This window comes from Chelon labrosus, assembly GCF_963514085.1.
Source record: "Chelon labrosus genome assembly, chromosome: 14".
Taxonomy (NCBI): Eukaryota; Metazoa; Chordata; class Actinopteri; order Mugiliformes; family Mugilidae; genus Chelon; species Chelon labrosus.
This window is the reverse complement of record NC_140347.1, coordinates 17257929-17281257: the sequence shown is the minus strand read 5'-3', so window position 1 is coordinate 17281257 and position 23329 is coordinate 17257929. Positions and strand designations below refer to the sequence as shown.

The window sequence follows — 23329 nt, the reverse complement described above, 5'->3', positions numbered from 1 at the left end:
AGCTCTTATTTTCCTCAGTTTATTTCAGGTGGTTCTTCTTATTGACGTGACAGCGGGATATCTCATACATAAATCAAAGGGAAAGGTAACAATCACCAGAGGACGATATTGATCTGTCAAGAGCAGTTTAGATTCCTGCAGTGTTGCTCTGTGTTTAGTGTTGTTTTCCATTTGCATCACAAGGCCCACATGCAGCATTCATTACATTGATGAATCCTTAAAGCATTAATTTTTGATAATCATCATCAAACACACAAACATTTAACACACCATTTCCTTTGTACAGTATATGGATTATAGTACAATGAACCTTTTATTGAATATTGTGAATATTTGGCTCACTCATTGTATTAAAATATAACACCTTATACACTGATTAGCCATAACATTATGACCACTGACAGGAGAAGTGAATAACATTGACCATCTTGTGACAATTCAGTGTTCTGCTGGTAAACTTTTGCACGCTGGAAAGCAGTATGCACGCTGCTTTATTCCATTTCTCAGGATGATAACGGGGAGGCCATCACACCTCCATTTGTGCCACCATGAATGATGACAGGAGGGAACCACTGAGAGTCACTCTCAGACTAGGGGGTTGTAAATAAGCTACTGCGGTGTTACACACATATTAAGTGCAGTAGCTGATAATGATGTAATTATATTAGAAACTCAATCCTGCAAAGGCCTAAGATAATACTGCACAATCTAATGCACAACATACACTATATTGCCAAAAGCATTCACTCACCCATCCAGATAACTGAATTCAGGCGTTCCAATCACTTCCATTGCCACAGGTGAATAAAATCAAGCACCTAGACATGCAGACTGCTTCTGCAAACAGAACACCCAACAGAATAGTCGCTCTCAGGAGCTCTGCCACCTGTGCAACGAGTCCAGTTGTGGAATTTCCTCGCTACTAAATATTCCACAGGTATCATAACAAAGTGGAAGGCACTAGGAGCGACAGAAACTCAGCCACGAAGTAGCAGGCCACCAAAAATGACAGAGCGGTGTTAGCGGATGCTGAGGCGTGTAGTGCGCAGAAGTCGCCTACTTTCTCCAGAGTCAGAGTCTACAGACCTCCAAACTTCATGTGGCCTTCAGATTAGCTCAAGACCAGTGCATAGAGAGCTTCATGGAATGGGTTTCCGTGGCCGAGCAGCTGCATCCAAGCCATACATCACCAAGTGCAACGCAAAGTGTCGGATGTGGTGTAAAGCACACCGCCACTGGACTCTAGAGCAGTGGAGACGGGTTCTCTGGAGTGATGAATCGCGCTTCTCCATCCGGCAATCTGATGGACAAGTCTGGGTTTGGCAGTTGCCAGGAGAACGGTACTTGTCAGACTGCATTGTGCCAAGTGTGAAGTTTGGTGGAGGGGGGATCATGTTGTGGGGTTGTTTTTTCAGTAGCTGGGCTTGGGCCCTTAGTTCCAGTGAAAGGAATTCTGAATGCTTCAACATAGCAAGAGATTTTGGACAAGTCCATGCTCCCAATTTTGTGGGAACAGTTTGGGGATGGTCCCTTCCTGTTCCAACATGACTGCGTACCAGTGCACAAAGCAAGGTCCATAAAGACATGGATGAGCAAGTTTGGTGTGGAAGAACTTGACTGGCCTTCACAGAGTCCTGACACCTTTGGGATGAATTGGAGTGAAGACTGCGAGGTCTGAGGTTTTCTCTTGAGTAAAGGTTGATGGAAACCCAATCGACGTTTGGCCTTGTTGGCATTTTCTTATTTGGATGTAATTTGACATCCTTTTCTGTGCACCAGAACGGATACAGCAGGGAAGACGAGTTAAATCTATTGTTAAAGAGCCTTTTGTAGATAGATTTAACAGAAAAGTTGGAAAACTGCTTTGCTCTGACTGTTTTTCTCCCACATCTCATCTCATGTTTTTCTTTCACAGCCCAGCTCTGTGTTCGCTCTTCTCTCTCTCTATCTCTCTCTCCCTTTCCCCTCGCTGCCTTTCTCTTATTGTACAGTTTTGCTTCCATGTTGGCAGACAACAATACTTCAGCAAAGCGAGAAGTAGGCCACACTGTGTCTCTGCTCCACTTGGAACTGAGCCAAAGGAACTTCAGAAGCTCTGGTGCATGTGGAGTTATTGGGGCTAAAACTCAATAGCTCGACCAGTCTAGAAGAGAGACGGCTGATCTTATTGGTTGTGGCTTGATTAGGCTGCCAATGGTGAATGGAGTGTTTAATATACTGTGGCTAGATCTGTGAATGAACCATAAGCTTTAAGTGTACTCTTGCGGATGTGCCCTGCTGCTGCAAAACAGAATATCCTCTTAAATTAATGAGCAGGGAGTGCTGCAAGTAATGCATCCATTGTGAAAGATTTTAGAAATAAAGACCCACCCCAGGGTGCACAGAAAGAATGAAGAATCAAAACAGGTGGACGGTGATGAGGTTCTAGCCAACGGCAGTAGAAGCAAAATGCTTTTCAGCACACGGCGAGAACGAGAGTGAAAAAGCTTGTAAAAGGGCTGAAACAATGCAAGTGAGATGTGCTGGTTGTGATGCTGTGTGACTTGAGATCTTTGACTTTAATACTTCATTCACTTCTGTTAAAATGGATGAGGAGGATATGGAAAAAATCTACATGCGTCCCTATCGCCTCATTTTGTAGAGTTTTAAGGTCCAGTACGAGGGATTTACAGGGATCAAATTGTAATCATCTGTCACTACGAATTGTTGTTTTTCTTGGCTTACAATTAGCATTTCGCATCTATCTAGGGATTGGTCCTATTTTACTGACATCTTACTCCAAAAATGTTTCCAGAAGAGATGTTTTAAGTATTTTAAATGTTTTTTGTAATATATAACGATAACATAGTTTTGGAAGCAATCTGCAACCTCACCACTAGGGGGTGGACAACATCCTACACGGTGGTTCTTTAAGGGTGACAAACTTTAACTGGCTCAACTTGACTTTTTATAACGGATTCATGGTAAACCAGTCTGTTAATGTCTTCTGAAGCATAAAATCCTCAAACTCCAGTTTTATCTGCCTTGTTGGCTAATGAAATATGTGCATGAGCTCAGACTTGTGTTTCGCAGCCTTTCTGACAATTTGTTGAGACTGCATGATATTAACTCGATAGTGGCCTGAACTGAGAGATCTGGTTGGTCGGCAGTAATCCTTGTTAGGAACAGTGGACGATAGACGACACGATATCTAGTTAAACACCTTCAGCAAACGAGGATTGTTGTTGTTGCTGGTGAGTGGAAGACTGAAGCTGCCTCCTTTCTAATCACATCTGTTCATTGTGAGCAACGGCAAGGTATGGATGCTCAGGGTTCAGTGTACGTTGGACAAGTCAGAATCTAATCAGTAACCGCTTGACCTCTGGAGGGTCGCGGGGGGGGGGGGGGTATCGCCCAATGACAGCTATCCCAGCTGTCATTGGGCGAGAGGTGGGGTACACCCTGGACAGGTCGAAGAGTCTATCGCAGGGCTAATAGGCGTCTATGTGTAGGTTACGGTGTCTATGTCCCGCAGTACTTTAAATGAGCCTTAACACAGAGAGACAGACAACCACTCACACCTACGGACAATTTAGAATCACCAATTAAACTAATGAGCATGTCTTTGGATGGTGGGAGGAAGCCGGACTACCTGGAGAGTTATTGTTTTATTTTCTGAAAGCAAAATTACAGAAGCACCAGTAACTGTTTGCATATGACCAAGCATTCATTGATTCAAAGACATGTTCTTTCTTTGAGGCCAGTGATGCAGGTTTAATTGCGGATTTTACAGCGGCTTGTGTAAACTGATCTTGTGCCATGCTGATATGAGATATATTAAAAAACCTGCATGATAAAATATGAACTGACCCTCTGGGAGAATAGCATGGATGATACTTTATGCTGTAGATTATAACTAACAGTCTGTCTCACCGTCAGTTATGGTCCAAAAATAATTTATTACACTCTGGATAACTGTCATGTTATGTTCGTCTCTTTTATTTAACATGCTGGACTCTATTTGTCTCGCGCGCACACACACACACACTGTACCAGCTGCCACACTTTTCTCTGCACACGCTCTGTTGGTAGATAAACACACTGGCAAAGGCCGACGCCATCCCTCTCTCACTCAAAGGCGGGAGGTTATAATACGTTTAATAGCTTTCATTTTTGCTTCCCTCTCGTTCCCCCTCACAAAATTGTTCCGCCGACCTTCTCGCTGGAGCTCAAGTGATGGTGAAATTGTGTGCCATACCTGAGGTTGTCTGATTGACAGGGAGGGACAGCAGCTTTTAGGCATGCATATAAAAGAAGAGCAGACACAAAGGAAGATTGTGGTTGAAAAAAAAAAAAAAAAAACGAGCATCACTCTATGCATGCAAATTCTCAATTTAATAGGAATTTTTTTTGTCTGGTCTTCCTCTTCTTGACTACATTTCAATTAGCCGGATTCACACATGACAGTATGCACACAAAAAAACACATTAAAATCTAATTAAATAAGCCGTCTGCAGGCTCTGCTTTCTTGATTATGTTAACTGTCCATTTGTGATAACAATGTTCCAATCAGAGCGGTCACGTATGAGTGAGCGCTTCCTTCGTTCGGTGTACGTTTTTCGTTCTGTTTGTCTACTTTCACAACACGCATGCTTTACAATAATTATTAGGTTTTTTTTTGTGAATACAGTAACACAAGAAAAGCAACAGCTTCCTAGAATGACAGTATATGAAATAAAACAAAAACACTCACACAAGCTTTATCATGTCAAACCCCATGTCATTAGCGATCAAACATATTTACTGTATGTGTATGCATTAGTGATGCCTTATGTATTAATAGAATTTTTTTGGATGCTGAACACGTGGGCCGATGGTATCCAACCTCAGAAGGAATTTTCAATCAGATTGAGAGGGGTAGTGTAACTTGCTGTTAATCCGTTCAATAGAAACATGTTAGCACCTCATGATCTGATGGCTGAAATAAATTCTTTCTGTGCATGTTAGCCACATGTGGGCGTTTCTGTCTCTACCCGGCCAGCCTTCTACTCGTGGTTTCTTCCCGTTAAAAGGGAGTTTTTCCTTGCGACCTTGTCGCCTTGTTTGCTCTGGGGGGAGTTTCAGGCTGGGTTTTGTAAAGAGTCTTGAGACAATTTGTGTTGTTATTCACGCTAAATAAAATTTAATCGATGAATGAAGCCAGAATTGATACATCATCGTCTTAGATTATGACTAAGTAGTAGTCATCTTCTGTTATATTTCCATCAGGTTAAAGTTATATTTGGTTGGATGTCTGTTGGGCATGTAAACACACACATCTCAACAGATAATTATAGTTAGTGTCCATGGAAACAGTTTAGTTAATTTCACTCTGGTTGGTTCTTAATAGCAACGAGCACATCGATAAGAGACTGTAGAGATGTGACAATCTGAATGTACTGGACTAACTAAAAGCATAGGTTTTTGTACTTATTCCGTTTGTGTGTAGTTCAGATCTGGTTTTAGTTTTTATGCTCAACATAATGGAATGAGCAATACAATGTTATTTTTAAATCAAAACGTGAGGCCTTTGCCTTGAATGCACGATGTTTTTCAATTCATGAACAGCTCAACACATGTCAAAATTAGAAATGAATAAAGTCCAGGATACGACCCGGCCTACACAGTCGTTTTTTTTTTAAAGACTATTAACCTGTAAAAGAAATGTCACTGCAGAAAGGAACACAAAAGAGATTCATCGATTGACAATTTTACAGTTTTACTGAGTAAAGAGTGAAAAAAAAAAAAACCTTTGATGAAGAGTGAGAGTAAGGCTCCTAAAATCCTCTATACACACTCTTAACTGTCCGTGTTCATGTTTAATCTTTTTGATGTACTCCATTTGCTTGCTTCTGTCAGTCCTCTCCTCTCATCCTCTATCTCACACTCCTTCTTTAAGCAGCTACACATCAGCCTCCTGCTACTCTTTGAATTCTGGTCTCCAAGGTGAGTCAGAGCAGAGAGACGGTGGGACTGTACTCTGGTTATTCCTGACTGTTACTTTGCAGCTGTTTAGACACGTAGCATTTCAGATAGAAAAATATATAAAGGGGGATTCTGGGGGAATAATGTTAAATAAGAATAAAAAAACATACCTCTGAACTGTCCTGTAATGGACTGCTCAGCAAATAGAAAGCCATTACCATCACATGTTTGTTGCGATGGAGAGAGAGATGGCTGTGATGTGCATCAACTGCAGTGGTAATGTGATCAGCCAGGTGGAAGTGTGATTTGTTTAGTCAGCTGTTATGAGCAGCTGATGTTGACGCGCTTGAACTTTTGACATCATTTCTTGAAAGTCTAATTTACAATATGGCCAAAGCCATGTGTTCATGGCTAGAGTCACATTTAAGCCAACATTTTTTTTATTATTGTGAGGAATTTCTGTTATTTATTTTTTACCACTGAGTCTATCTGATATCTATATCTGTACAGAAAATGGTTTCAGAGATGGTGAGACAACTTCTTATTTTTGGCAAAGATGTGGGTGCTTTATGTGTCTAAATCATAGACTATATATAAATATGGGCAATGCATCACCACTTCCTTGCATTGGTCCAACTGACTCTATTTTTCTGGGGATACGGGCGGCGCCATCTTACGAGCTTGGAGCCAGAGCCTTTGCAGTACGGTCCGAGAGCGTAGCCATCTGGAGCTGCATTATTGATGACCCGCCCACACCTTCTCCAAACTCACTTGCGTTTTCGTTTAATTAATACTACGCTTTGCTCTATACCTCCACAAGCTACAAAGAAATGTTGGATTATGCACTGTACTTCTTTATTTTTGTTTTTTTCAACTCTCACGTCCTCGCTTCACTGAGAGTTTGGCATGGCAACTAGTAGTTGTCATGATGTAGTCAACCTCCTGTTTCTGTAATGTCAAATAACTAATTAAAAAGAAAATTGAGTATGCACCCGTATTAGACAGAAACCACCCTGGGAAAAAAAAATTTATTTGACATGTACTTGTCTTAATTTGGCCCAAGTCCCATTCACTAACATGGAGGGGGTGGAGCTTATGACATATACTGGCGCCAGCCACCAGGGGGAGCTCTACTTGCTTATGCTTCACTTTTGAGGAGCTGTTCCGTTGTCCGTCTTTATACTGTCTATGGTCTTTTAATTAATTAAGAAACATTTACGTCAGTGATAGAGATGGAAATAAGATCTGTGGAAAAGGAATGCATAACAATGGAAAACAGACAGGAGAAGAGCATGCACCATATAGCCAAGCATCCGCTTAAAAGTGTTGTATCAGCCTTTGACAACATGATGCCAGACAAAGAAAATAAGGAGCTTTAGAGAGCAGCTCAGCAAGGACGAAAGGATTGAGCAGCACGGCGAATAAACGACCGGGATCCAGATAAATCCGTTGGGATAGATGGACAGGGTGCTATTTTCCTCGCGAGTCACCTCCCCTGATTCCAAAAAGAGAAGATGGAAGAGGTGTTTACACGGTCCGGATAAGTATAGATTTTATAGATCTCCGCCTCGCTGCCTCCTCTATCAATAGAGCCCATTAAGATGTAAACATTAAGCTATCCGTCAATGGAGAAGTTTCCTGCTCTACTGGGCTGATCTGTTAGGGTGTGAAACCAGCTTTGCTTTATTTATCTGTCTGTTTTTCCATTTCAATCATCCGATTCTTCTTCATCACTCTTTCACTTACAAATCGTACACACAGAGTCTACAATTTCCTTGATCTACTTCTTCTGCAATCCTTCATTTTATTTCCTGAAAGCAAACTCCTGCTACTTTATAATGAAACTGCTAATTGGCTGCTTCACTCCAAACAACACATTGAGACAAATTTCTTTCTTTCTTCCTTTCCTCAGGATTTGTAAAACAATCCTAAGGAGCTTTTGTCAAGTTAAAGGTGGAAATCTCCACTTTCCTCCTTCATTTCTCACTGATTTGTTTGCTTGAATTCTTTTTGAGCATGCTCTGCCAAATCAAACCATATTAAGGGATAATTCACTGTGCAGCTGCTTAACGTCGGCTCTTTGCCAAAGAAATTACCCCCTTAAGACTTCAATGAAAGGCTCACGTGGATTTGAAGGATGCCAAAAAATTCAGATCTCTCCAAAATTTTTTAGCACTTCACTCTCTGGGAGGAATTGATCCATGAGGTTGGCCTTTTGCTAGTTGGTGTTAATATTTAATGGGGTTGAGGTGGCGCAGTGATTCAGATGGTTTGACTGACAGGGGGAAAAGCTGAAAGCAGGTGATCAATATCCATCAGGGGTGGTTGAGTAGAGAGGGCCTGCCAAGGATGTAATGGGAGCTGATAGACGTGCAGCGGTGTCGATCAGCAGGATCCAAGGAGGCGAGACACGTTGCTCTCTCATACATCGGCAGCAGTAGGAGCTTAAAGCCCTACCTTGGGGTGAGCGACAGAGCATTGTATGTCTGCTGATGGTCTCCTGATTAGAATGCTTCAGTAGATCTTCTGGTTGATTTTTAGAGACACAAAATGAAGTTTAACCTTCACTTTTGCTGCGTGTGATGATTGGGGGAAAAGAGAAACGCAGGCACTGTCACCGTTCTTGATCAGTTTGGGATCTAGTGAATTTGGAGGCCAGGTCAACACCTTGTGCTGTTCTTCATGTTTTTTTTTAGTTGTTCCTAAACTGTTTTTGTGTGTGTGTCTGTGTCAGGCTGCATCCTGGTGGGGATGGCTGCTGGCATCAAGGAGTGTCATTGCTATGCGGTGGGGGTGCCTGGTCTGGTCTAGGTGGGTGCTACATGTCTAAGTAACATCCACATGAATGCCAGGTCCAAAAGTTTCCCAGTAGAACATTGAATTGTCACAAGATGGTCATAATGTTATTTACTGTCAGTAGTTTTTATATGTAATTTTTATGTCTTTATTTGCAAGGTGATTAAAAAATCTCATAGATCCCTTCAAGGTGACGCATATTCAGAAAATACAAGTTATTTCGTATGGCTGTCGTGTGCCTTCAGTCCCTTCAATCAGCAAGTGTGCACGCTTTGTATTTCCTTATACTGTAGGCTATATGCTGATGCTAATGTTAGTTAGCTAGCAGGTAAAACTAGCAGGGGCAAGGCTTAGATTCAGAGAAAAAGCAAGCTTTCTGCTGCAGATCCTGTGTTCACACTGTGGAATTTGGGATTGGTTTGGTCATAGGAACACTTTAGAAATACCTGGGCCCAAGAAACTATTTCAAAGTGCAGGTTGGAACAGGTTGGAACTAATTTCAGGCTGCCATTAGTGGCCTTTCTGAAGGGAAGATGCTTAAAAAGCCTCACAAATGCAGGCTCAAGAAAGCTTTCGATCCTATTTGATACCACATTCGGCTTTCCCTACAAGAATAGAGAAGGATTTAACTTGCCAGTACAAGGCATGGGACCTAAGTCTAATCTTTGAAAGCGCTTTTTGGATCAGAACAATGCAAACAAGTATGGAAGCGGTACAGAGAGAGGGGGTGGCAATTAAAGGCTGTTTGGCATAGTTTGTAAATGGAGACTTCTCGGTGGAGCCTTGGTGTTTGACATGTTCAGCTTGCTGAGAGAAGTTTGTGGATACCGCTTTCCTTCAGTTTCCCATCATTGCTCTGCGCTCTCCTGAGAGATTTGTGTATGCGTGTGAGAGAAGCTGACTCAGCCAAACACTTTGAGCCTCAGGATTCTCTGGGAATGTTTAAGTGCTCCTTCAGCCATAGCTTCACTTGTTAGGCTTGTTGCACTAGTTAAAAAAAAACAAGGCTTTCTGTTAAATAATGAATTATTTATGGTTGACACACAGCTGATTAACTAGGGACGGGCTGTCAGTAGGTTAGTAAGAAGCTGCTGTTTGGGCCATATGGGACTTTATTTTCCTTTGTTATGGAAATATGGTGTTATGGTCCCTGCATCAGCCCATGCTTGTGTTTACATGTATTTTTCAAGCTGACAGTAGAGTTTGTGATCATGTCTTCAGTCGCTGCAGGCTGCAAGTAATGAGCTGGTTACAGTTTCCCTTTGAAAAATCTTCTTTAATCAACGTGGTAATGCTAAAAAAAACAAAAAAAACAACAACAACCGGCTTCTTCCTCTTGGGGTTCACATCACGATGCAACAATTATTAATTGCACCAGAGTCGCAGCGTGGCGATTGGTGCGGATAGAGGGCAGACAAAGAGTAGGGCTGTGACATTAGAAGCCTGGATTTCCATCCTGCCAACAAACACACTTTGCAGATTTGGTTAAATGTAATTAAATATCCAAGACACACCACGTACTGTGCTTTCTCTACTTTTATATGTGCAGCTTCTCTGTTGGGTTATAGCAGGGTTGTCAAACATGGTGTGCCAAAACTGGCCCGCCAGAAAGTCTAAATCTGGCCCCTGGCACAAATTACATCGTAGACTTTAACTGCAACTTTTTAATAAAAGTAACCGCTATTCCTAATTCGTCCTCTATTTTAGTAAAAGTAGCGAACACAACTCTTACACTCACTCTTCACCCAGAACTAAACGGCAGACGACAACGTACCGAAATTACACTTATTTTATTCTATGAAATGTCAGCTTCTTCATAAAATGTTTTGTAAAAGGATAGTTCAGAATGTATTTGTACGTCTTTATACAAAAACAATATTTATAGGCTATTATGTTACTGGTCCGGCCTGCTTGAAATCAAAGAATTCTCCATTAACAAACCAAGCCATCACAAAAAAAACAAAAACAAAAATCAACCAGCTTCTTCCTCTTGGGGACATCAAAATACATCAAACTGACCTGTGTGTAGCCCCTGAACTAAAACCGGTTTGACACCTCTTGGTTATGGGGCGACCACTGTGCTGAGTCGTGTGTTGTGGACTGTCCTCAGATATTGTAATCAACATCTAGCAGTGTTCCACAGAGTCCAGCTGGTACCATTCATAATGGCTGTAAATTGTCCATATTGTTCTCATAGACTCTTACACTGAGGCAGTTCAATCGGCAGGAGCTGCAATTTAATTCAAAGTGCCTCCTTGCCCCCCCCCCCCCCCCCTTTTTTTTCTCTTTTCCTCAATCATTGTGGCAGCCAGTTAACTAGCAATCAAGGCATCCCCGTGAAAGACCAATGTGCAGGAATGTCTGAATGGACCTGTCATGTTTTCCTTGGGGGGATTCAACGAGACAGAGATAGATCATTTTAATGCTTTAAAAAAGTGAGTGATAGACTTTAAAAGAGTGATTTGTGTGATTGCACTTATTGTAAAATGATTGCAATAGCTGGATTTTAAAATGTATTAATTAACCCAGCGCCACTGCTCCCTGATTCACTCTGGATTTGCAGCACCTAAAATTAAACGAATCCGATGACTGTGAAATTATTTTTCATTAATAGTAAAGTAGTTAGCGGTGATTGAAGAGCAAAAAATTAGTTGTTCAGTGCAGTGTCACAACATCTAGTAAATCCCCTGTTGAGCCGCACGCTGGAAGGGTCACCTTCGTCATCTTAGCCACATTGTCCAGCATTCCCCTTCTTGAGAGATCTGGACCTGCCGGTGTCTCTGTATTAAACCAGACTCCAGTCTTTCCCTAATGTCAACCAGGTCTTAGCGGTGCCTGACCATGAAACCACAAAAAGACTTTAATAATACCGTAGTCTAGTTGATATTATGTGCACAGGTCGATATTACACAGCTGTGAACATTTCACAGTAAATTACATGACACAAGGACTGAAAAAGAAATGATTAAGGTGATTTCATGGTATTTAATTAAACCAATATGGTAAGTAATATTCTGCATCTGCATTTGCTTTTGCTTAATTTTATTTTTGTTCTGTTACTGCAGTTGCATAATAGCATTTATAGGGATTATTGTATAAAGCAGTAATTGTACTGTTAACGCTCCTTTTTAAAATAGCTCAGTGTTTAGGACTGTGGAGCGTCTGATTCCGAGAAAGCTCTCTACTGCACATTGCTCTTAATTAAACAACACAACTAACAAATAACCCTCAGTGTATTCTTTGCTAAAGCCACTTTATTATACATAGGAAGGTCCTCAGCCCTGATTACGTCTCTTCTCATCATCTTTCCGTCTGTGATAAATTCAGCATACATCTGTTCTCCGAACCATTGACCGAGAGGGGAGCTTCCCCGGCACGGCCCGTGTGTTACTCTTTGAAAACCCTGCGAGCCATGAAAGATTTCGTGGAAAGCAGACTGCCACAAGCGATTCGTCTGGGGAATTAGCTCGGAGAGAATCGATGGTGAATAAAGGGCAAACCCGTGCAGCTTTTTACGCCAATTGACACATGCTCTTGACAAATGAAGTAATCCGATTAGAGTGTACACCTAACAGCATCTCCTGCGTGTTGGGAAAAGCACGCACGCATACTTGCTTGGGGTGTAACGGTGTGTGCACGTGTGGTTTTGAGGCCTCTTCCAGTGGCACTGATGGTAAATAGACTTGTCATTTCCTTTTAAGCGCAGCCTGGATGTGTTGCAGTAATGAGACTGTCAGTTTGCTTCTTGCCCGCCATAACCGTGCTCTCCCATCCCGCTCCGAGCCCCAGGGGTCACAAAAACATTGTATAGGGATCCTAATAAGGAAGGTCTGTTTCATTGTTACTGATATCCATTGGGGGAACCACAAGCCTGAGCACATTTTAGAGCCTCATTTTAAAGCCACCTCCCAAGTTGCTCTCATTTCTCCAAGAAAGGCTGTTTTCATGTTGAGAAGTAATGTTGCGTATATGTAGCCACATGCAATTTTTATCAGAATATGAAATATCTCTGCATGCAATTATATACACCTACAACCAATCAGAGCTGTTTTGTTGTGGACAAATTTGACTCGACTGCGCTCTGATGACATGTTTGACTGTGTCGCTGTCCAAACAATTTGATTGGTCCATCAGATCTTTGGCAGGAGCGTAATCAACTGCGAGGAGAAGATGAGGTATGTTTCAAGATGGTAGTGTTGACTTGGAAAGTGCTGATGGATACTATGGTAAAGAGCGGACTGGGATCAATGCAATTGCAATAAGTGCCTTTAGAGATGATTTATTTTTTTCCATTAATTAGCTGATTTGACATGAACTGCATTGAGTACAGCGAAAAGTGGTGCCAAGTCGGTGTTTTCCAAGTCACAAGAAACTCTTTCCACCCAAGTCCCCAGTCCTGAACTTTGAGTTTTAAGCCTTAGCAAGGTTCTCTCCGGGTACTCTGGCTTCCTCCCACCGTCCGAAGACATGCTCGCTAGGTTAATTTGTAGGGGTGTAACGATACACACAAGTCACGGTTCGGTACGTACCTCGGTGTGGGGGTCACGGTTTGGTACAACAGGGAAAAAAGGCAACAAAAACTCACACATGTATAATATATTGCATAGTTTTACTACTTTAAGCCCATTTTCCTGATGACATTTACATACATTTGCTAAAATTACACTGAGAATGTAGAATTAGGGCTTAAGTAAAGGATCTGAATATTTCATCAGCCACTACATGAACTGTAGATGAAGCTACTCTTTTTATGCTTGTTCCAGTGCATCCCACAGATAATTGATCAGTTTAGGATCTAGTGAATTTGGAGGCCAGGTCAACACCTTGTGCTGTTCTTCATGTTTTTTTTGAGTTGTTCCAAAAGCGTTTTTGTGTGTGTGTCTGTGTCAGGCTGCATCCTGCCTATTCACCTAACCCTATCCTCCTATTGTCTCCTGTCAGTGGTTTTAATGTTATGGCTGATCAGTGTATATATGTGTGTGTGTGTGTATATATATATATATATATATATATATATAACTTCCGTAGCAGCAATAATAATTTTTAACTACATACTTTTACATTTTTGGACTTGGTGAAGGTTATAGTATTTGAGTCAAACTTGTGACTTGAATCCAAAGTCCAGGGACTTCAGTCCACACCTCTGGGTCCCGCTTAGTGAAAGCCTGCAGCAATACCTGTAAACAATAGGCATAAGAGGCAAATATGCTAAGAAATATGCATGAAAAACTGCATACGTAGGTGACACAGATAATTCTGTTATCTATGCTTTAATCTTACCAAACTATTAATCTCTAATGTCCACACAACAAATGTTTCAGGCATCTGATAATACACAAGGTAGCCCTCTAGTCTGGTTGCCAGGCAGAATCCTTCCGACTGTAGGTGGAAAATGGCAGAAAGATCTATTCATACTCTTTGGCATAATCTATAATTTGCTTAAATTGCTGGCTGGTGGAAATGCACTTATACTTGCATTACGTCTCAGGTTTGGAAAGAGCTCCAGAGAGCTGTTTAAATAATTGGAGCTCTTACTCCTACGTATATGCGTTGCCGCGTCTCGGACTGAGCGCGCGCGCACACACACACACACACACGCACACACATTACCCTGAGTTACTGTCAACTCGCTATTTGAATTACAGTATGAAAAATGAAACGAATGAACGAGGATGCAACGGCGGGACTGTAATAACTGATATGTGCTGCTGTTTCTCCATCACCTGGTTTAAAACGAACCCTATAAAACTGGTTTTAGAAAGCTAACGTGACTTCTAACTCTCCTTCTACGCTAAAATGTGGTTTTTGGAGATTTGGAATAAAAGCCGACGGGGCTGATGTTTAATGCAAGAGCTTGACGGTGATGTTTACCCACCGCTGGAGGATTTTATACCTTCTCTTCCAGCTAACACTGATTGAGAGACATTGACCTCAAGCACTTAACCTCAGGCTGCTTCAGGGGTGAAGAATTCAAGGCAACCCTGCGCTCTGACCTTTCTGAAGAAATTGCTTTCATGTCTGCACCTTGAAAGGGAGTTACGGAAGCAGAATCTCAATTACTCTGTCTAAATTGTCTAGAAAATGATATATTTTATTTATTTATATGTTGATTGGATTTGTTGGATTTTCTGTGCAAAGAAATGTTGCAATAAGACAAAATCCTCTTTTATTCCAGCGTTTAATATCCAAACTCTGCTAATGTGATATTACCATATTAGCTCCCCAGTGATGAAATATCATCCAGTGCATTTCCCCTCACAGCTGTCAGATAATTGTTAATTTTGTCTGTGTGTGCGTCTGAGAGCGATTCAGACGCAGGGCATGCATTTGCTTTTCGTCATACTCTATTTTCAGAAGCTCTTGCTCCCACTTAAAAGTCATTTCTGAGGTTTGACAGCACCTTACTTGGTGACCCTCTGCGGGATGGTAATTTTTCTGAAGAGGTTAGTTAATGGTTCAAATGAGAACCCTTAGCACAAACCCGTTCCTTCTCCACTGCAGGTTGTGCAAAAGTTGGATATTAATGTAGTTACTGAAATGTATGAAAAGCCTTCACCTAAAAGTGTTTGTGTGCACGTATCTGACTGGCGATGCATCCGTTATAAGTACTGATCTTCTTAATGCTAGTGTAGCATGAATACCCAAAACGGCACAGAGAATCTGTTCTATCAATATGAACTTTTAAAGACTACAGAAATATCCTTTTCACTTTTGTCCAGCACAGAACCCCTCCTTAAAACACGGTTCCATCGATCAACAGGTTGTGGTAACAAATCAAGAAATCCTGCAAAGAGGTGCAGAACACAGACTTGAGTCTGTTTTAAAAGAAAACTCCACAAGATTTCGCATCTGGTATTTTCATCAGATACCAGTGAGGCGTCGGCTGCAACAAAGTACCATTTCCTTTGCTGCTGCCATCATCTGAGAGCACTTATTGAGTATTTAAATTGTGCAGACGATTCTGTCGTCAGTACAGAACGTAGAAATGACACTGTAAAGCACCATCATGGCAGTCATACAGAAAACAGCAAGGGGCCACTTACTTTGTACAGAAATGCCATGTCGGAAACTCATGACAAGGATCTACCGAGGCAGAGAAGGGATGGTGGGATATTGTGTTATTAACCGTGGCCTCTGTAGCATTTCATTGCATAAATTTGGAACGCTTTTTTGTGCAAAGCAAATATACAAAGACTTTGAGTTTGACAGGTTTTTATTGACACAACATGCTGGGTTTATGAGAGACGGTACAATTTATCCTGTTTATGAATTTCACAGATTTGTCATGAATTCTGTAGGAGCTTTATAGAACAGCCTCCATTCCTGCCAGTCCTTTTATGTCAGATCCGGCTGTGCTGAAGTGCGAAAAGTTTTCTGAGTCCGACTGGGCCATTAACGATAATCAGTCAGACTATGAAGACCTCTGGCTGCGGTCAGCCCAGTGAGCAACAGCAGGATGAAACGGGTGGCGGTTCGATGGCAGGCTTAATTAAAGTGAAAAAGGCAAAGGTTTCCATTGCCCCATGATGGTCATGATTAACTGCAGGGTGTTGATAGGGCTGTTAATCAATAAAAGACAGACCTTAATTCATTAACTGGAGCTGATGAGCCTCGTAGTATTATATATATATATATATATACAGTATTATACATGCAGATTTTGTGCGATCTACCCATGCTGACTGTCCCCAACTAGTGCAGACTGATGTAGACTTTGCCCAACTGAGAATCATGGGTAAAATCTGGCAAGAAAATCTTGTGGTTTGTCTTCAGTTTAAGTGAAATACAAGATTCCAACTGAACTGTTCACACCAATACTCCTAAAAAGTATCTGATTAGAAACTGTATATGTCTTTACATGCCTTGAAACAGACCAGAATAGAACTTTTTTGACATGTGCAAAGTCGTTCTTCCCACTGTGAAGCATCAAATCTGCTTTTTTTTCTCCACCAACTCATAACCTGCACATTTAAATTCATTCAGTAGAAGATTATGACCAAGAGGGACACATGTTTTCACCAACCATGCCCAACGATGTCAATTCCAGCTTCATTCATCTTCACAAGAACAACTTGTTGTTTTGCTACCTCCCTGTGCAACCTTTCGAATTTGACTGAATCGTCCCAGTCTGTTCCAGAGAAACAGAAACAGAAACTGCAGTCAAAGAGTTAGTACATTTTTGCTGCTGCTGGTTTGATACGTCTAGATGCAGATGTTAGATAGATATGAACATCTTGTACCCACTGCCAAAAGAGAGATTCTCTTTGCTGCTTGACATTGTTCTTTGGTGATCTCTCTTTAAAAGTCAAAATCAACTGAATGCTGTGATTACGAGCTTATATTTTATGCCCCAAACCTCTGAAAACTTGTTTAAAATCATCTCACGTTCGGGCTAAAACTATCTGTCATGACTGTGTAGGGGGAAAAAAGCAAATAATTGAATCAAATGTTTGACTAAACCCAAACAATGGAGCCTTTGACAGGCCATTCTGCAGCTCATCTACAATTGCACATTATTGCATGGCCCTGGACTCTGCCACGACTTTGCATACGCTTCCCCTTTGGCGTGTTTCATCTTAATTTAGCCACTGCCTGCTGTGACGGAGATGGAGCGGCACCGGCTCGTTTCTTTTCTTCACCGAGCAGCAATTTGCAGGTTCAGATTTTTAAGAAAACAAATGTTGAAAATTCAGTGTGTGCCATTGCACTCAACCTGTCTTGAGACTGCCTGGTCTTAAAAGTGGTTCTGAAAAACAAAACAAAACAAAAAAAACAACTTTGACTTCAATCTGCAGTGCTGCCGTGATGTGAATTTTTCCTGGCAGAAATAAAAGAAAGAAGGAAAGAATGTGAGAAGGAGAGGTCACATCTCATTTAAACCCTTTATAGCAAAATATTGCATGGTAGAAATGTTAACGATAATAATAATTGTTTTATGTAATTGGATGGTTACATTGCTGAGCAGCGATCGTAATGGCATGTTAAAATTAGAAACGCTAGCAAAAGCAAACATAATAGGCAAATGACAGTAAGTCAAAAGGAATTTAATCAAAGGATCTCAGCAAAAGTTGTAATGATGGATGTTTGTCTAGTTGCTTGTGTCAAAGTTCAACAAAAGACATAAGACTGAATTCAGGACCACGGTATCTTTACTTTTTCAGTTTACAGGTTTTCTAAAACTGATATGAATGTGAAGTCTCATCGGTTACATTGACATGAACATTTGTATTCTACTAATAATTAGATTAATAGTTTGAACAAAATCAGAACAAAAGCGTCTGCATCACACTGACCCAACGAGAAGGGATCTGCAGATTGAGAAAGGTGGTGTAAACCTTTGACAATCTGCTAGAGATTTAAATATTGGCCCCTAATAACCAAGTAAATGCTTGATCCATTCTTTTCTCTCGGGCTGGAATAAATGGATCCCCTCCACACATATATTCCCTCATGGGGGGTAAACATCAGCCGAGTTTTGCGCAAACAATGGAGACATGTAGGAAGCAAATAGTTCTTCCAACAAGAATCGCAGCACCGTTGAAATCGGATGGTTTAAGTTGTGTTGTCAATAAAGTTATGAAACCGGAATGTTGTTAGTGGGGGTCTTTGGGTCCTATGAATTGAGGGGAGGGGCCTCAGTGGATCATCCCACAGATACTTGATCAGTTTGGGATCTAGTGAATTTGGAGGCCAGGTCAACACCTTGTGCTGTTCTTCATGTTTTTTTGAGTTGTTCCTAAATCATTTCTGTGTGTGTGCCTGTGTCCGGCTGCATCCTGCTGGGGATGGCTGCTGCCATCAAGGAGTGTCATTGCTATGAGGTGGGGGTGCCTGGTCTGGTCTAGGTGGATGGTACATGTGTAAGTAACATCCACATGAATGCCAGGTCCAAAAGTTTCCCAGCAGAACATTAAATTGTCACAAGATGTTACAGACTGTATATCCTGTCCAATTTTATCATCCATGTAAACAGAATCATTTCATTTGGTTTGAAGTAACATAATAATAAGTTTGTGTATCCCTTGTCCTTTCTCACTGAGGCTTCACACTCAGCGTTGCCCTTGGTAGAGCAGCACTGAACTTGGCATCCTTTTCATGTTCCCGTCTGTGAGATTCTTCCTGGCGTAACTTGAGATTAAATTACTAAGCAACCCAACTTCCTGTTTGAGTATGTATACAAGGTCTGAATGTGCAAACACAATTATCCTTTAGCCACTGAGCCTCTGTATGCTATCCTAGTATGCTGTCTGCATCTTCCTCTCTTCTGATGCATCGATCCGTTAATGGCCACCATCACCCTTGTTTAATTGCATCTTCTGTGAGTGTGTGTTCTTACAGAGTGTATACGTGTGTGCTTTGTATTCATACAGTAGGTGTATGCCTGTGTGTAGTATGTGATGCTGACTGCTAATCAAAGGAGACAGGCCCATTTTTCAAAGGAGCAGCTTCATTTGTGGGGTTTGCGGCAGTCTAATTAACCCAGAGGAACAAACGGCACCTTCAGACTTCGTGGCGTTGTAATCTAATAGGCTTCATTGTGTACAACAGTAGCAACAACATAGCTCACTAATCAGCAGCCTGGTAAAATAATCTTGATATCAGTTGATAATGATTAAGAAAAAGCCTTCTGCACAGGAATGTAACTACTTTCTTGTTGCACTACCTTTTCACACATCTCACACTTCAGTTAAGATTCTTAAACACCACACTGTAGTCCTGATGATAACTAATATAATAAATGTTTGTCTTAGTGGATAGTTTAGAGTGGGTTTCTGTGCTAAAACAGCTTGCGTAGTCTTTGCAGATTTTGAAAAGACTACCAGCACACACTAACAGACTGGCTTCAGCAGATTTTTGTATGACGACTGAAAGACTGGGGATAACTGATGAGAGATCACAGACGATTTGTCAAACCAACTAAAGCCAACTGAACGCATCAAACTCTCGTGCAAACTCTCGCGAATGGCGACAGTTGTAGTATGCACTGCAACCAGCGTTATATAGGCACTTGTGCTCCTGCCGCTCTCGCTGTTGGCCATCGTTGTTTTCATGCGCCCGCTGCTTCCCGTCATCTTCTGACACTACTTCCTGTGTGTTTGCAGGTGGGTTGGCAATCAGTTCACAATACTCAATTGCGTCCTGGTTTGGCCCAAAAAATTGTTTGGGCCGAATCAAATGTTTGATTTGACTGCGACTGAGGTCGGTTCCGGTCTGTTTCCCTCACACACTAACAGATTTTTGTGCCAACCTATAACTTATAATTATATTATACTGTATAAATATTTTATGTCATTTCACATCTGTGGGGCCCGAACTGAACGAACGACCGTGAACTCCCTGCCCCCTTTTGTTTCAGCTGCAGGCCCTGAAAAAAACGGCCCGATGATCGCGGTACGTACTGGCCTGTATGGTGCTAAAAGGTCAGTGATATAGCCAGGGGCATGGCCATTAGGATCTTAAAATCAGACATAAGACATACTGGGAACTGGGGGAGACTTGCTAAAACTGGAGTGATGTGATTCCTTTTCCTGGTTCCGGTTAAAAGCATGGCAGCTTAATTTCGTACTGCCTGAAGTTGTGCGATTGATTTATTGTTGGTAGGAAAAAAGTTATTATAATTCATATGAATATGAACAAAATAAAAGCATGTAAAATTGTCTTTAAAAAGTAAAATTTTTGGAAATGTTCCTCTGATGGTTTGAACAAGTTTGGAATAGCAGTAATGTGGTAGCAGTAATGTAACTATTAGTAATGTGGGACTCAAAACTATATGGTCCTTCTGGGTAAAAGTGGAGATGGCAGAAACCTCTGTCTATCTTCCAATGTAATGAAAGGCAGTTTCTCTATAAACACTTCAATATGTGAGTTGCACTATCTCATACAATAGCTTAGTTTTAAAATAAATGAATTACTGCTGAGGCAATAAAACCACATTCACAGAGAGATCGTCCTCTCTTTAATTTAGAACAAACGTTCGTAACTGGTCCCTGAGAAATTTGTCTGACATCACTGATTATGGCGACACGGTGTCTCCAGTCTCTCCGCAGTCTTCTCTGTTTGTTTTTACATTTATTAACACTTATCTGTTGTTGTTTTTGTAAATGTCAGGTTGTTAGCAGACTGACACAGCACTGGCGTCAGTGTGAGAGCCCTTGTGTGCTTGGTTAATACAGTCCCTCGAGCCAATTAGGTCAACACAGCTGTGGTGCCGTTTTTGTCTGCAAAATGACATGCTTTGCACTGTGTAGTAGAAACCTAGTGGAGTTGTCAGATGACACTGAGAAAGCTTAATATAGGAATGGACAGAGTCGATATAATCAGTGGGTGCACCGGCTCCCGAGAACCCACGCAATGGATGCCTGTAGTGAGGCCCCAATTAGAATTCCTGCAGGGTACTAAGCATGTGTAGCAGGGATCAATTTTAGGCCACGTCATGTCCACCATGAATAATATTTTCTTCTTAGTGCATGACGGATTAAGATTTCAAAGGACATATACACTGATCAGCCACAACATTATGACCAGGAAAAATAAATAACATTGACAATCTTGTGATGATTCAGTGTTCTGCTGGGAAAGTTTTGGACCTGGGATTCGTGTGGACTTGGACATGTACCACCCACCTAGATCGGACCAGACCAGGCATCCCCCATAGCAATGACACTTCTTGATGGCAGCAGCCCAGAAGGATGCAGCCTGACACAGACACACACACAAAAACCCTCAAAGACATGAAGAACAGCACAAGGTGTTGACCTGGCATCAACCTGATCAACCCATAGGACCCAAAGGCAGACACCACAGGACACCCCTTGGAAGGCCCATTTTCTATTCTCTGATGAGTCACAACTGTTTTGGAGGCACAAGGGAGACCTACACAAGGTGGTTTTTAATGTTGTGGCTGATCAGTGTGTATCCTCTACCAATGTTGCCCCCATAAATGTTTTTCAAAATTGTGACACAAAGTCCACAAAGCATTTAACATCGAAAAAGGAGTCGAATAAACTAACAATTAATAGAGAGGAGCCAACAGCAAATGTTTGCAGTTCAGTGCAGGAAACTGTCAACGGCAAATGTCAAGTCTCGACACGAGTTTAATATGTTCTTCTGCATAATCAGAAAATTTGATGTTTTCTAACCATTTACGACTATAAACTCTGTCAGGGATGAGGGACAATCAAGACAAGCATCTGTCTTTAGTGAATCAATTATCTGAAAAACATTCGCAGAAACTTGGTGAGACAATTTAGACATGTCTCATGCTGCTTTCTGGATTTCTGGAAGGTTAGCATAAAGTTTACATTAGCGTCTGTGTCCTCTGTGAGCATAATCTGGTTTCATATTAATGTCACCACCCTGCATGTTGTTTAAAGCCCATTTAGCAGGGCCACAAGTTCAGTTTTCTGACATTAGCTGAATCACAGTGGCCTTTAACACTCCTGAGAAGTGACTACAGGTCTCCCACGGCTCTACTTTATCACTTTGACACCTTTAAATATCATCACAGACTAATGGGCCCCCTGCTCGGTGACTAAGGATGATTGTATGTGGTTGTGTGCATGCATTTATTCCACCAGATGGGATTAGATTCATGAGCGGAAAAAGATGGATTTCTTTGGAACAACTCCGCGCAAAAGATAAGAAACTGCATGCATGTTTCTGTATGCATGGTTTGTCCCCATACATGTGACTCCTTGCACGCAAGAGTAAATTATTGATAGTCTAAAGGGATGAGTGAAATTATTCTCCTGTCAGCTGAGTTGTGTTCAACATTGCATTCAATTCCAAGACCTGGGAACTGAATCGCTGACATGTTTTATTTTGTCCCAGTCCCATGCTAATGTTTTGTTTCAAGCCAAACACATTTTCATTTATCCTTTTACTTTATTTGACAGCGTCACACTGCTTTACGCACCAACAAATGGACGATGTGTGTGTTTGCATGTGTGTCAGAATGACTGAAAGTGTGCGTGCGTTATCTCCCCACGGCTGCCCAGAGGAATAACTGTCCAGAGCGTTCCTTGTGCCTGGTAATGGCATGCCGCTATCTGCCTGCACGCTGCGCTGAAAAGAAATGACTTTCCAACATCATGGCTCTACTTGACTGCTCAAGCCTGATTCAACAGCAATGAATGGAGCCTCGTCCGCGGCGCTCGACATACCAGCCGGTCTCTCTTTTCATTAAAAGCCACTTTTTTTTTTATGCCGTTTCCGCTTTAGTTGATAGTCTGTGGCAATAAAGACGGGAAATGGGGATGAACGAAAGAAAGGGATAAAAAGGTTGTGTGTGTCTTGCTGATTTTACTGAACAACCATCATCCTGTAAATACGCACTGAATATCACTGAAGTCAGTGCCATGTTTTTTTCAACCCAAACTTTCCCGAATGACCTTTCAAATTAGATGAGTCGGGTAAAGGAGCAGTTTTCTGGTGTAGTTTGAGTAATGTAGTCACTTCACAACAGTTTAATTGCAGCATAACCTCCTTACGAGCAGCCAGGGGCTTGACCGACCGCAAAGCTGTACGGAAATGATCCTGCAGTCTGAGCGGCCGGATAGAGAGGGATGTGTTCAGAAAAAAATGGCAGTGT

The 23329-nt window shown here is 41.6% G+C and overlaps 1 protein-coding gene across 1 annotated transcript in view; it reads left to right on the top strand.

The window, feature by feature from the left end:
- Positions 1–23329, top strand: part of LOC311499090 (regulator of G-protein signaling 6-like) — an 87262-nt gene that overhangs the window by 16775 nt on the left and 47158 nt on the right. The gene's annotated exons all lie outside the window — the stretch shown is intronic.